At 41.2% G+C, this 13,109-nt stretch overlaps 1 protein-coding gene across 1 annotated transcript in view; it reads left to right on the forward strand.

Moving 5' to 3' along the window:
• LOC149165340 (uncharacterized) overlaps positions 1-13,109 on the forward strand; it is a 116,427-nt gene that overhangs the window by 16,693 nt on the left and 86,625 nt on the right. The window lies entirely within an intron of this gene.

Genomic DNA, 13,109 nt, shown 5'->3' on the forward strand with positions numbered 1-13,109 from the left:
TGTTCAGCATGTTCCCTGATTGATTTAACATTCATGTTTTCTCCTCGCTTAAAACTTGTTTACAACTTTTGGACTCTCCCAATGTATTACCTGTTACCCACCAAAAGTGGGTGACCCCTTAGGAGAATTTTTTTCTCCCACACTTCACATCCAGTGGGCCAACCAGTAGCCCCTGACAACCACCACTAGCCGATGAAGTGCCACTATTCATTTCCACCACTTGCATCAGTCATATGCCTGTCACCCATCTCGCAAGAGCACATGAATGAAGGTGGGCTTCTAGTCAAAAGGTACTTTATTCATTTTTCAATTAGGTGCTTATACTTGTTCGTACTTTGGGCTTTTGATATGGATTATGGGGTGACTTGGAAGGAGGGGTTTTGAAGGTGGGCTTCTGGTCAAAAGGTACTTTATTCATTTTGCAATTAGGTGCTTATGCTTGTTTGTACTTTGGGCTTTTGATATGGATTATGGGGTGACTTGGAAGGAGGGGTTTTGACCGTGATCTTGTTCCCTCACCTTAAATGGGGGGTTAATATTCAACCCTAGTCCAGTGGGACCTCCCCTAATGGCCCAATGGGTATAGGAGGGGCACTACTTGGGAAGCCCTGATTGAGATAGCGTGTTCCATCTATACTTACCACTTTCCATCTTACATTACAAGCTCTATATTCCACATCCATTCTTCAGGTTCAGATGACCATTGGTTCTCTAGGATTTGGCACCTATATGTCCTAATACTTGGGTAGGACCTGGAATTTGGCCTTGGGAGGTTGATGTAGCTAAAAGAAAAAGAAAGATCAAATAATGGTCATAAAAGAAAAATTAAAAGAACATCAAAATGCAAAAGATAGTGGGGACATACACATTAGCACATGGGCAAAAGCCTAGCATGAGCTCTACCTCACCCTTTATGACCATAACCTGGTTCATGAGCACCACATTGCTCCTATACATCATGAAAGGAACCCTTGGATGCCCTAAACCTGATGGAAAATGAGTTGTCTCATCATTGAGGGGTAATAAAGCTGCTATACATCATACAAAGCAAGCTCTAACTTTTTGAGCTATGAGTAGTGATAAAAAGAAAAAATCAAGAAAAAGTAAAAGGCACACAAGAGGGGTGAAAAACAAAGGCTGGGTTGGTAATTGATGCCTCCACAATTGCTCTCTTCTCACATATATACACTTAGGATGTGGATCCCCATCATGCTAGTCCCTTTGACCATGGCACTTGGCCATGAAGTCTTCTGCCCTTCGTTACCATCATTTTTCACGTAACACCTATTGATTGAAGGGTGCAATGAGGAAATGTCACTTCCCCTTGAGGGCTGGAAACACCTAATAGGGTTGTCCTTTAGCCACTCCTACCTAGGGAGGAAACACCATTGCGAGTTCAAAGCCCCAAAATTTGGAAGGGAAATCTTGTTTGAAGTGTTAAATAGCCCTTTACATTCAAGTTTGGTCCAATTAGATGCAAAAATGATTATTGTACTTAATGATTCATTTCTCTCTAGGAGTTGTGATGTGTGTTGATTTTTGAGTAGCTTGGGAGGTACTCCAAGCCCTAGGGTTTAGGGTTTGGAGGATGGAGCACCACAAGAGTCACTTGTGGGCTTGGAACTCAAGGTTGGGGTTTTGCACCCATCGTGATTTGGGCCAAATCACGATTTTTAGTCAATTTCAGTTTCAGTTGGAGCCTCGTCATCACCAGTTTCAGTTGGAGCCTCGTCATCACCACTGGATAGCTGCCAAACACATATTGAGATATCTTCATGGAATCTTACATCATTGCCTAAAGTATGATAGTAAGGAAGTCAAGCGAATTGGCTTCACGAACTCTGATTGGAGTGGCAGTGAGACCGACAGAAGGAACACTACCAGAGGATGTTCTAGTATGGGAGCTGCTATGATCTCATGGATGAGTAGGAACCAAGATCTCGTTGCTTTAAGTAGGGCTGAGGCAGAATATGTGGCTGCATGTGAAGTAGGAAAGGAGGTTGTTTGGTTAAGGAAGCTTCTGACAGATTTGTTAGAGAATTCTCTGGGTCCTACTGTGATTAATTGTGACAATCAAAGTTGTATCAAGATGTCTAGAGATCCCGCGTTTCTGTTGGAATTTCTAAGTCTAACTGTTAGAAACCCTTCATGTACTTTACTGATTTATTCCTACCTACTTGTTCTGTTAATTAACAAGTTATTTACCATGTAAATACTGGAAATAAATACAAGTACATGCTCAACACATTACAGATCATCAACTGAAGGAAACAAAACAAGCACACAAGTGACACTGTTGTTTTTGGACCAATGTCCTTAGAAAAACCCAATGCGGGAAAATTGGTGCAACTATCTAAGGGTTTTATTATTATGTAGTTTTTGAATACAATTTGGGTGCCAAAACTGACTCACCCAACAGAGAATAATCTCGGCAATAGTACCTCTCAGTCGGAGACAGATGTTCTGGCTGAAACCTCGGATAATCACTCCGACAACTTCACAGCTCCAATCTGCCCCACGAAACCCCAGCGTCAGCCTCTAGGGACAACGTCAGCCCTTTCTGGCCCAACACTCTGGCTTGGCTTGCGTCAGCCTCTGGAGGCACTGTGTCAACCCTTTGGCCCTCTGCGTCACCCATGCTAGCCCTCTGAGGCACTGCATAGCTCCTAGCTGCCTCTGTGTGAGCCCTGGCTAGCTCTGCGTGAACCCTTGGCTGGTTCTGCGTCCCTCACTCTCGGCTACTGCGCTGATCCTCCTGGTGCTATCTCTGCCTCTCTGCTTCTGTATTCACTGCCCCTCAGCTGCAACTCTGATCACTCTCTTGACTTCCTCAACAAACCCAGCCCCAAAAAGTCGAAATCTTGATCAACTCGGTGTATTCTCCAAGTGACCCTCAAGCCTCCTCTTATACTTTTCTCGTTGACAAATCAACAACCGAGATTAAGTCCCTAATCAATAGCTAAGATTAGATCTGGCTTGATCCATGACTTTTGGACCATTGTAACACAGTTTTATATTAATTCACATTAATATTTTATTTTCCCTAAGTATAGACTTAGGGATTCCATTAAAAATATTAATTATTTTAATATCTCCCAAACCGTTTAGAATCTGCCCAAACCCTTTCTGGGTATTGGAGATCTCATGTGCCTTAGCATCTCCACCAATTTTCGTGGCTAGAGCACATCCGATGCTACGCCAAATCAATACTCCCTCTTAGCAAGGACTGTGCTCTAACAATACTCCTCACTGAGTATCACCCTGATCATCCGACATTGGTCCCTGTGCTGATGCTAGGCCTACTGCCCATCATCTGCACTGTTGCATCATGTACTGCTACCCATGGCCCTGCCACTGCCATTGCTGCATCGATACTATAACTCCCTCTCATCTTGTTGCATCGTGCTGCCCATAGCACTGTCACTACTAATTGCTGCACTGCAACCCAGTTACTGAGAAGTAAGTAACTGATCTCCCAACTCTGACATCTCCGTCGGGCTAGAGACACCCATGATGCTGAAGCTCCCTCTATTGTTGACAAGTGCTCCCTCTCTGACCTCTGTGTTGCTGCAACTATTCCATGCATCTTGCACTGTTGCACACCACTTTGTGCCATCTTGCACTAGTGCAACACTCTCGTGCTTCTCGCATTGCTGCCTCATGCTGTCCTGGGAATCTTGCACTGTAGCTCCCTCTGTCGCTCCATCCGCATCTATCTCTACTGACATCCGCCAATACTGCTACTCCTCTTCGGGGCTCCTGTAGCAAGGTCTAATCCAAGAGGCTGGGTACCTCGAGGATCCTGCCCCTCATCGCCTGTAGTCCGTCTGACTACAGCTCGATGTCTCCCACTTCCGCTCAAGTGGTGTGTGTGAACTCATGGCACAGTCATTGTCTGTCTCCACTTCCTTCTTTGCCCTTGTTGGCGCAACCTTCGTCTCGCGCAACCTTGGTCTCGGAGGCCTCTCCCTTGCTCTTCTTCCTTGGACACTAGGTCGCATAATGACCCAGCTCCCCACAGTGGAAGCATTTGACCTTGGAGAGGTCCTTCTTCCATTTCTCCTGCTTTCCCTCAGATGCTAGGGCAGCGTCCACCTCTTCCTCGTTCTTGATTCTGATCCCCTTGCAGTTGCTTCCTGCCTTGCTCAGCCTTCTGATCTCTTCTTGGCAAAGAGCCGCCCACATTTCCTCCCAATCTGGAAGGGTTGCCCTTCCCAGTATGCTCTAGACAAACACCTCCTAGTCTTCTGAGACTACGTTCAGGGCTGTTCTCACCATCAATTCTTGATTCGGCGTGGCCCCTATGGAAGTCAGCTAATCTCGGATCTCCTTCAATCGACCGAGGAAGATGTCGATCTGTTCTCCCTTCTGCATCTTGTATGACCACAGTTGATTTTCTAGTAACATCCTTCTCTGCACAGAAGTATGCTAATACAATTTCTTTAGGGCCTCCCACATCTCATTCGCTGTGTCCTTTTCGGCAATATGTGGTACTACATGGTCCTTGACCCCGTCAAGAATGATGCTCTTGGCCCTCGCCATTTCCTCCTCGTACTTGTCATTATCAGCTGGGTTAACTGGGATTGCTATTGTCCTCAAGGCGAAGTGCTTGACACGATTCTTGTCTAGAACGGATAAGATTCTGGCCTTCCAGACTACAAAGTTTAAGGCTCCGTCCAGTCTATCCTAGTCTCTTACCCCGTTCACTGCCATCTCGCTGCTCCTCTACTTCCCTCCGGGAAGTTCTTGGTGTGACTCCCTCTGAGCCTCGATTTCCCTCCTGGAAACCCTTCTGCCAATGTCGAGATGTCCCCACTCTGATAGTTAGTGCAACTGCACCACTGATTCGGATTTCTCGGCTAGAAATCCTCAGTAGCAACTCCCTCCTTGGCCTTGCCCTGTTAGGTACTGTTCTGACTACAATACCCCACCAGCTCCACTTTTCAACTTACCCACAACCTCCTAAACCCTAGCAAACTGAAGGTTAGAGCTCTTAGGCTCTGCGCAATCAGGCACTGGCCGAAACGCTCCCCTAGCCGACTGCGTCAACCCTCCTGGTCTCTGCGTGGCTCTGCGTGAGCCTTTTCTGCCCTCCTCAGTCTCTACGCTGGCCTCTTCCTGGCTTAATCTTGATGATGCAGGCACTGTGTCACCCCTTCCTTGCTGCTACTCTAATAGGAACAACTTCTGTCACCCGGGACAACTATTTTCTACTGCTACTGCTCTGCTCGGTTGATGTCCTCAGTTCTCCTGTGGTCTGCAACCACCCTCTGATAGTCTAACTGTTAGAAACCCTTCATGTACTTTACTGATTTATTCCTACCTACTTGTATTGTTAATTAACAAGTTATTTACCATCTAAATACTGGAAATAAATACAAGTACATGCTCAACACATTACAGATCATCAACTGAAGGAAACAAAACAAGCACACAAGTGACACCGTTGTTTTTGGACCAATGTCCCTGGAAAAACCCAATGCGGGAAAACCAGTGCAGCTATCTGAGGGTTTTATTATTATGCAGTTTCTGAATACAATCTGGGTGCCAAAATTGGCTCTCCCAACAGAGAATAATCTTGGCAGTAGTACCTCTCAGTCAGAGATAGATGTTTTGGTTGAAACCCCAGATAATCACTCCGCAGCTTCACAACACCAATCTACCCCACGAAACCCTAGCATCAGCCTCTAGGGACAACATCAGCCCTTTCTGGCCTAGCGTTTGCCTAGCGTCACTTTGGCTTGGCCTGCGTCAGCCTCTGGAGGCACTGCGTCAGCCCTCTGGCCCTTTGCGTCACCCACGCTGGCCCTCTAAGGCATTGCGCAACTCCTGGCTGCCTCTGCGTGAGTCTTGGCTGGCTCTGCATGAACCCCTCGCTGGTTCTGCGTCCCTCACTCTCAGCTACTGCGCTGATCCTCTTGGTGCTATCTTTGCCTCTTTGCTTCTGTATTCACTGCCCCTTAGCTGCAACTCTGATCACTCTCTCGACTTCCTCAGCAAACCCAGCCCTAGAAAGTCAAAATCTTGATCAACTCGGTGTATTCTCCAAGTGACCCTCAAGCCTCCTCTTATACTTTTCTCGTTAACAAATCAACGGTCGAGATTAAGTCCCTAATCAACAGCTAAGATTAGATTTGTCTTGATCCATGACTTTTGGACCATTGTAACATAGTTTTATATTAATTCACATTAATATTTTATTTTCCCTATGTTTAGACTTAGGGACTCCATTAAAAATATTAATTATTTTAATATCTCCCAAACTGTTTAGAATCTGCCCAAACCCTTTCTGGGTATTGGAGATCTCACGTGCCTTAGCCTCTCCACCAATTTTTGTGGCTAGAGCACATCCGATGCTACCCCAAATCAACAGTTTCATGCTAGAACGAAGCATATCAACAATAAGTTCCATTTTATTAGGAACCTGGTGCAGGATGGGATCATGAAGTTGGAGTATGTCTCGACAAATGAATAGGTAGCAGACATACTAACAAAGGCTCTTCCTAATAATATGTTTGAATATCTAAGGAACATGCTTAGTTTAATAGATATTTCAGATTGTATTGATGATAAGAGATTGGAAGAGGTTTGTTGAGGCTTTGTGAGTGAAGCATTGTCTAGGAGGACATTTGGCCGACACTTTGTGTTGATGTCTAGGTCCCAAAGTAGGGAGGGTGGCGTGGGTCGTAGAGCTCTGACCATGGATATGCACCTAGGTCCCTGGGTTGGTGGTTAGCAAGTAACCCTGATGGTACCTAGAGATGCTGAAAGCTTGAGTCCACCTTATTGCCACTTGGATAGATTGCCTTGGTCATGAATTTAGTCCATGGCATTGCAGTGCCTAAATTGACGAGAGACCAATGGATAGATTGCCCTGGTTAGGAATCTAGTCCATGGCATTGCGGTGCCTAAACTCTTGATTGTTCATATAGTTTGAGATCTTCCATTGTATTTGTATATTATGAATACCTCCCTAGTTAAGAGGGAGTGTTGGAAAATGTAACTAGGTTCAGTTTTCATTAATGTATTTGTCATCATGAAATGTACTTGTCAAAAGAGTAAAGAAAAGAATTTTATTATTGTATCGATGACTTATTAAAACATGGGTTTCATGCTTGGGTCATCATTATATTAGTTAAAGTCCCCATTGTGGACTCCTAGGATTAATATTGAGTCTATAGAGTCATTGTACATTTAAAGAGACCCTTCTTGGGCTTTTGAATCATCTAAAAAGGTTTAGTATTGAGTCAAATATAATTTATGTAAACTCTAGACCAAGTTGGCCTAGAAGAGATCAAGTCAGCCTAAGGACACCAATTCGACCTCACTTGGAGCCTATAAATAGAAGGAAGTCGAATTCATTTGGGGAATCTCATCTCAAGCTAGTTCGATATCTCTAAGGGAGCTGGAGAAGTGAGAAGTAGGAAGAAGAAGCCTAAAAGAGGTGCGAGATATTGAACCCTAGTTTGAGAGATTGAAGTCTTCCAAGTATTGATGCTGCTAGTTGCTTCCTGATGCCGTAAGTTGCTGCATAGTCAAAGTTGCTGGGGTGAAAGTGCTGCTGCAAAAGGGTCGAAGATCTGGAAGGCTGACTTGGTGTGGAGGGAAGGTTTGGTCTTTGCCTAGGTTGAAGAGTCTCAAAGAATACTATTGAAGGAAGATAATTTTTTACTGGGTTTTCCCCTCAAGGGGGGTTTGTCCCTGGCATAGTGCCTACATCTTATGTCTCTTGTTTTGTGATCTTCATACACACATAATATGGTAATTTATTGATGAAAGATAAGATAAAAAAGAAGTAAAAGAAGCCAACATAACTCACAAGTAATTATCAAGAAAGAGGAATCAAATCCTAATTTACTTGCATTGATTTCTCAACGATAAGATGGGTCATTATAAAAATCAATGTCCAGAAAATCCAAGGAATGGGAAGAGAGAAAGAGAACATGCGATTATTGTCGATGAAGCTCCACCTAAGAAGTGCAAGATTGAAGAATGGGAAGTCAAGGACTTATACTACTAAATCCGCTCTCTCTTATCCTTCTTAGCCTTCTATTTTTAGAGTTCTGAATTATTCTCCTTTATGTTTTGATTTCTAGAGTTTGTAGGTCTAACATGTCTCGTTAGAACATTTATGAATAATTTTGATAAGATGTAGGTTTTACTCAAGATTGGACTAAGAGGGAGCCTCCACCGTTTTTCCAAAAGATAAGTATTTTGTTTGTATTATATACTAATAACATTTCTCTTTATATTTTCCTTGGTTAGGAAAGCTTGATGAATGCTCAAGGGTTATGGAGGATACTTCAAGGGATAGACTTGAATCATGGAAGAAGTTTTTCCCTTTAAGTACTAATGTCTGGCAAGGTTTGTTAAGGAACAATCAAGGTATGTCTTAAACTATAAGCTTTGTTATTAAGTTCTCTTCATGCAAAAGGTACGATCATTCTTCTTTTGAATTTGCTTTACATTATTGACATTGTTTTGTCTAGGGTTTTGAATCATAAAGATTCTTGTTAGGATGATTAATCATTAGATTGAATCTACCCTCATGATATTATTTGATCATTCTTGTATAACCCTAACCTTTAGGGTTCACTATAAAACCCTAGCCTCTTGTTGTTAAGGGTATGTCAATATTGATTATGAAACCCTAGTCTATTTAGGGTTGTTGATAAGATCTATAAAACGTATTCATTTCATGTTTACGATTTTGGTATTGTTATGATAGAAACCCTAGTCCTTTAGGGTTTGCTATTAATAGCTAAGTTATGTATTGAAATCCTAAATCTTTAAGATTTGGTGAATTAAGGTTTGTGAACAAAATCCTTGAAAGTAAGATTCTAGGAATGAAGCCCTAGGTATATGTTCGTATGTTTGATCGAAACCCTAGCCCCGTGAAAATCATTGTGTATCTAACTTTGATATATTAATTTTTGTATCTTGGGTTTACCTAGTAGATAATATCATGAAATGCAAAGGCATGATTATGAAATCCTAGATATGTATATACGAGGATGCTAATTCTAAGGTTTGTAACAAGCCCTAGTAGAGATTGATATTCTAGGATATGATGATATTGTTTTCGATATGATTTAGTTTTATGATAAAATCTAGGGTTTGCAACAAACCATAGTAGAATTTAACATTGTTGAAACCTTAGATACTTGGTAGGATTGTTATTAACTGTTGATATCTAAGGCTTTGTGTCTCGAAGATGGAATCTAGGGTTTGCATTAAATCATGGTAGAGTCTAACATGTAAATTTTGAAAATTGGTGAAACCCTAGTGTTATGATTGAATTGCTTTAAGTCATGATGATGGAATCTAGGTGATTATGAACCTAACTAGGTTTAGGTGTTTATCTAAAGTCTAAATGCTTCCATTATAGTAACATGATTATGGTATAGTTAACTTCATGCTTTTGTATGTTTGTATTTGGTTGTACTTGCCATTTAAGTTTTGCAGGTACATAATCTTCAAGATGATGAAGATGTTCATATAAGCATGATGATGATGATCAAGATGACCTTGATGAAGCCGTAAAAGATTCTCTGATGTTATAAAAGAAGGAAGTGGTTGATCTCCCTAAGTTGAGAGGGAGTCTGGATAGAAGAAAGGGTATATCTCCCCAGTTGAGAGGGAGGGCATATTATGACAATCATAATAAATACCTTGAAGAATAAATAATGACAGATAAATGTTCATGTTTCATGAAGGTGCAAAAAGACTTGAGAAGATATAAAGATACATTTGGTGCTGCTGAAGAAATGAAAGAAGAAGAAAGCTTCCAACAAATTGTGTAGTATCAGAATGAATGAGGACCCTGAAGGTTTGTGTTTACTTATGTGTATGTTTGAAAGTTTATTATTGATTGGGGTTTGTGTTTGTACAGGTAAATCTCTCCATAAAAAGGTTGAACACTTTGGAAGCATGCTTGGACAAATGGATATATCTAGTTTGATAGGTAGAGTTGAAGCATCTAATGGTGGATAGTTGGGAGGACATATGGTGGCCTATGTGTTGATGTCTAGATCCTGAAGAGGGAGGGTATCGTTAGTCATCGAGCTCCGACCTTGGATACACATAGATCTCTGGGTTGATGGTTAGCAAGTAAGCCTCATGGTACCTAGAATGGATGAAAGCTTGAGTCCATCTTAGTCCCACTCAGATAGAATACCATGCTCAGGTATCTAGACTGCAACACTGAGTGTGCTAGAACTCTTCGTAGTTCATTTTGAAGATCTTCCATGTACGTCTATATATTTGTAATTATGAATACCTCCCTAGTTGAAAGGGAGTGTTGAAAAATGTAACTAGTGTCGGTCTTCATAATTGTACTTGAGTCATGATGTAATATATTTATCAAAAGAAAGAAAAATAATTTTTATTATTAAAGAAATTGACTTATTAAAGCATGGGTTTCATGCTTGGGTCAATTGTTTTTTAGGTCAAAGTCTCCATTGAAGACTTCTAGGGTTTATGTCAAGTGTCCTTGTCCATGTCACATTGTAAAAGACCCTTCTTGGGATTTATTTGTCAAAGAAGAAATTTATTTTATTATAAAATAAGTCAATTAGGCCTCCTCCACCAAGTCAGCCTAAACTGAGGGGAAAAATCACTATATAAAGGCAGCAACTCGACCTCATTTGTCACTCACTCACAACAAGTTCGATCTGCAACTTCTGGGGCCAGAAAAAGTGTGAATTCCAAGGAAGAAGAAGGAAAAGGATAGCGAAGGAGAAGGTCTCTCACAAGCATAAGAAGTTGAAAATTCTCTCTTTTTTTCCCACACGTGTGAAGCTGCTGGAGGGGCCGAAATTCTGCAGTTGCTGGGAGGACGAAATTATGAAGCTGTTGGTGAATCTACTAAAGGAAGATTTCTTTGATTTGGTTTTTCCCTATATAGGGGTTTTAACCCTAGCTGAGTACCTACATCTAATGTCCATGCTCTTCATGTTTTTGATTTGATGATTGCTTGGTGAGAAGAAGATAAAGAAAGAACATAAAGAAGTTAATAAGAACATTATAATATCACAAGTAATTATCAACATAAGAAAATATTTTTTGCCTTTCCAATTTTCTAACAGGATCAAGACTATCAATTAGATATGCAAGGTTTAGGGTTCGCCATTGATCTTTTATGGCTGAAGCTTGCATAAAAGAACAATATAATGATGATGCCAACCCTAGAAATAGGCTCATCAAGGGTTGTAGCATCATGTGAAATCAACTCAAGTCCCAATGCTCATTGTTTTAGTATCTAAAGGTTCATCAAGGTGTGTAGCATCATATGAAATCAACTCAAGGCCCAATGCTCATCTCTGGAGGGCTAATGTTGGGGCCACAAACTTCTCTTAGAAAGGGGCAAAGAACCCACTAGAAGGTGCCAAAGAAGAATGAATTTGATCAAGGGATATATGCTACATATCTGATACCACCTGAACAAATCCTCTCAAGATCAAGTGAGGTCAACTTCATTAGGGACATAAAACCATTAATGCATCATGGTGAACCATATTTAATGTTAGGAGCACAAGAATTCACACAAAACTCACCTTCAAATGTCTAACGAGATCAAGATTTGTAAGCAAGTTATCTCACTTATTTTGGAGATGGTTAGGTCAATAACCCTATTAGGTGTTTCCAACCCCGAAGTGGAGTTACATGTCCCAGGTCAATGCATTAATCCATAAATGTGTGTGATCATAATGGCAATGGAGTGGGAGAGACTTTAAGGAAAGTGCCATAGCCATGAGACCAACTAATGGGGGTATAACATCCATAGTGTAATGATGGAAGGAGGGAGCAATTGTGGTGGCATGAATTACCCCTTTCCTTGGCTCGCTTTCTCCACCCCTCTAGTTCACCTTTTACTTTAATGATTTGCCTTTATTTGGTGCATATCTTAGGAGCCCAAGATTGCTTTATGCTTTTCTAATACCCCTTTAAGATGTACCAGTTTCTCACTCATTAGGGTTGGGATATTCAAGAGTTCCCTTATTGGAGATGAATCATTAAATGGTTTGAGGAATTGGTGGTGGCTAATGAGGTGGGGAGAGCTCATGTTAGGATTTTTCCCACGCGCTAAGATATTGTCCCATCCATCTTTTGCATTTTACGTTTCATTTCTTTGTGGCTTTATATGCTTTTAACTTTCTTTCAGTTGCATCAACCTCTCGGGCCCTGACTCAAGGATGTGGATAAAGGGTTCCAATCCCAATGAGCAATGACCATCAACCCAAATAATGGAGATGGATAACCAAGAGAGATGGAAAGTGGTAAGTATAGATTACCTTGGACATGCTATATTAATCAATGCCTCCTAGTAGTGCCCTTCCTAAACCCTAAGGCCTTAGAGGAGGTTCCACTGGACTAAAGTCAAAGACTAACCTCCCAAGTGAATTGTAGGAACAAGAATACAATAAAGATTTTTCAATCATCCAATTTTCCTCGTGTTCCATATCAATATGCCCATAACATTAAGTGAAAAAACATGATTGCAAGAATGGTTAGAGTACTTGCCAAGAGATGACCCACCTTCCTTCAAGAAGAGATGCTATATGGGAGAGCAATAGGTGGAGAACTCTGGCATCATGCTATGTGCTAACCATCATGAGGTTGTTGGCTGACTAGCTTTCAAATGAGGAGAATGTTTTTCTTCTATGGGTTACTCACCTTTGGTGGGTAGTAGGGCCTAGGCTTGAAAAAACTAGAAACCCTAACCCACATAAACCCTAATTGTGCCTTATAAATAGCTTCTTTCACCCTTATTTCCTTTAATAAACTTCTCATTTGTGTTGTTTGGTGTTTAGACTATATGAACTAGAGAATCCCTTATTTGACAACTTGCTGTAGTGAAATTGGTTCCAATTTGGCATTGACTTGGAGCTAATTTCAGAGGGGAACTAATTAGAGTATAATTTGATGATTTTTGGACTATATAGGTAATCCTCAATGTTTATGTATTGTCTCAATATATCAATAACTTAAAAGATTAAATTTATGTATTTCAAAACTTATAGGTATGTATCTCAATGTGGTTTTTCCTATTTCTAGCCTTACATGATATAGATCTCCAAATTGCCTATATGGTGCTTGAATGTATTTAA

Source organism: Pinus tabuliformis, chromosome 5_1 (genome assembly GCF_031772625.1).
Source record: "Pinus tabuliformis cultivar Carrire ecotype Pingquan chromosome 5_1, CPIR1, whole genome shotgun sequence".
Taxonomy (NCBI): Eukaryota; Viridiplantae; Streptophyta; class Pinopsida; order Pinales; family Pinaceae; genus Pinus; species Pinus tabuliformis.